The sequence below is a fragment of the Salvelinus namaycush genome, unplaced genomic scaffold, assembly GCF_016432855.1.
Source record: "Salvelinus namaycush isolate Seneca unplaced genomic scaffold, SaNama_1.0 Scaffold151, whole genome shotgun sequence".
NCBI lineage: Eukaryota > Metazoa > Chordata > Actinopteri > Salmoniformes > Salmonidae > Salvelinus > Salvelinus namaycush.
The window spans coordinates 103,601-106,482 of record NW_024058242.1 but is presented as its reverse complement, the minus strand read 5'-3'; positions in this window follow the sequence as shown (position 1 = coordinate 106,482).

The window sequence follows — 2,882 nt, the reverse complement described above, 5'->3', positions numbered from 1 at the left end:
TTTACAGACACCTACAGACACCAACGTCAAATGGCTTATTACTCATCATAAAACATTTCCGAAAAATATATAGTTTGCAGCAATTGAAAGATAGGCAACTTGTGATTCCAAACAATATTTCCGATGTATTAAATGTTTTACAGCGAAAACAAAATGTATCGCTATATTAGCGTAGCCACAATAGAGAGACACATTTGGGCGCCCACGACCCGTTCACATGCACGACAGATATATGAAATAACATCATAAAATGAGTCTTACTTTGGCTGATCTTTCATCAGAATGTTGAAACAGGCGTCCTCTGTCCAGATGAGTCGTTGTTTCGTTTCAGAATGAGAAATATCCCTGTTCATTTAGCATTTCCAGTAGCCGTGGCCCAACGTAAACACAGTCATACGACGGAACACGGCAAAACTCCCGAATAAAGTTTCAATAATCTGATTAAACTATATTGAAAAAACATACATTACGATGATATGGTCACATATATCCAAAAAAATTCGAGCCGGAGACGTTAGCCGTTCGTTAGGAAGGCAAAACAGAAGTCCATCCCACTTCCTTCAGAATACCGGAAGTTGGCGCTCAGGTCAAAGAAATAGTTTTTTTTCCACCATAGACCAAGAGGAGCAAAAAAATTTCTTCTCTGACATCCTCTTTACACCAATAGGAAGGCGTATAGACTGTCAGCAGACTCCTAGATGTTATGACCATGTATAGGCATCAGATTGAAAAGAGCATAGATTTCTGACATTTCACTTCCTGGTCAGGAAAAGTGCTGCAAAAGGACTTCTGTTTCACTCAGAGAAATAATTCCAACTCTTTTAGAAACTAGAAAGTGTTTTCTATCCAAAAATAATAATAATATTCATATTGTACAAGCAAGATTTGAGTAGGAGGCCGTTTGAAATGGCCACCTCTTCCAGGTTACTCAGTGCTGCCAGTTGCAGCCATAAGAAGTTAAGCTTGAAAGGGCTGGTAACTGTGACAGCATGGAATTCAAAGGAGGCGATAGACAGATGGGTCAGGGGAGAAAGAGAGAATGTCCACTTGGGAGAGATGAGGATCCCAGTGCCACCACCCCGCTGACCAGAAGCTCTCGGGGTGTGCGAGAACACGTGGGCAGACGAGGAGAGAGCAGTAGGAGTAGCAGTGTTATCTGTGGTAATCCATGTTTCCGTCAGTGCCAAGAAGTCGAGGGACTGGAGGGAAGCATAGGCTGAGATGAACTCTGCCCTGTTGGCCGCAGATCGGCAGTTCCAGAGGCTGCCGGAGACCTGGAACTCCACGTGGGTCGTGCGCGCTGGGACCACCAGGTTAGAGTGGCAGCGGCCACGCGGTGAGATGAATGTACTGAGGGGTTCTACTCTGGTGCTGTCTCCTCTAGTGTTCTCTCCTGAGATGAATGTACTGAGGGGTTCTCTCAGGAGAGAACACTAGAGGAGACAGCACCAGAGTAGAACCCCTCGGTACATTAATCTCAGGAGAGAACACTAGAGGAGACAGCACCAGAGGAGAACCCCTCAGTACATTCATCTCAGGAGAGAACACTAGATGTACTGAGGGGTTCTACTCTGGTGCTGTCTCCTCTAGTGTTCTCTTCTTCGGGTTACAGAGGAAGCATATACCACTGGATCAGCAGAATTCAGGTTACACTCATTATACCACCAGATCAGCACAATTCAGGTTACACTCATTATACCACTGGATCAGCAGAATTCAGGTTACACTCATTATACCACTGGATCAGCAGAATTCAGGTTACACTCATTATACCACCGGATCAGCAGAATTCAGGTTACACTCATTATACCACCGGATCAGCACAATTCAGGTTACACTCATTATACCACCGGATCAGCACAATTCAGGTTACACTCATTATACCACTGGATCAGCAGAATTCAGGTTACACTCATTATACCACTGGATCAGCAGAATTCAGGTTACACTCATTATACCACCGGATCAGCAGAATTCAGGTTACACTCATTATGCCACCGGATCAGCAGAATTCAGGTTACACTCATTATACTACCAGATCAACAGAATTCAGGTTACACTCATTATACCACCGGATCAGCAGAATTCAGGTTACACTCATTATACCACCAGATCAGCAGAATTCAGGTTACACTCATACCACCAGATCATCGGATGAAATTGTTCCTAAATTCAAATCTTTGTTCTATTGAGTGTACATGTTCCCGCATGTACCCGCACTGCTAAAGCTAACTCTCTCTCCTCTGCTCTCATCCTTCTAGACCTATCGGCTGCCTTTGATACTGTGAACCATCAGATCCTCCTCTCCACCCTCTCCGAGCTGGGCATCTCCGGCGCGGCCCACGCTTGGATTGCGTCCTACCTGACAGGTCGCTCCTACCAGGTGGCGTGGCGAGAATCTGTCTCCGCACCACGCGCTCTCACCACTGGTGTCCCCCAGGGCTCTGTTCTAGGCCCTCTCCTATTCTCGCTATACACCAAGTCACTTGGCTCTGTCATATCCTCACATGGTCTCTCCTATCATTGCTATGCAGACGACACACAATTAATCTTCTCCTTTCCCCCCTCTGATAACCAGGTGGCGAATCGCATCTCTGCATGTCTGGCAGACATATCAGTGTGGATGACGGATCACCACCTCAAGCTGAACCTCGGCAAGACGGAGCTGCTCTTCCTCCCGGGGAAGGACTGCCCGTTCCATGATCTCGCCATCACGGTTGACAACTCCATTGTGTCCTCCTCCCAGAGTGCTAAGAACCTTGGCGTGATCCTGGACAACACCCTGTCGTTCTCAACTCACATCAAGGCGGTGACCCGTTCCTGTAGGTTCATGCTCTACAACATTCGCAGAGTACGACCCTGCCTCACACAGGAAGCGGCGC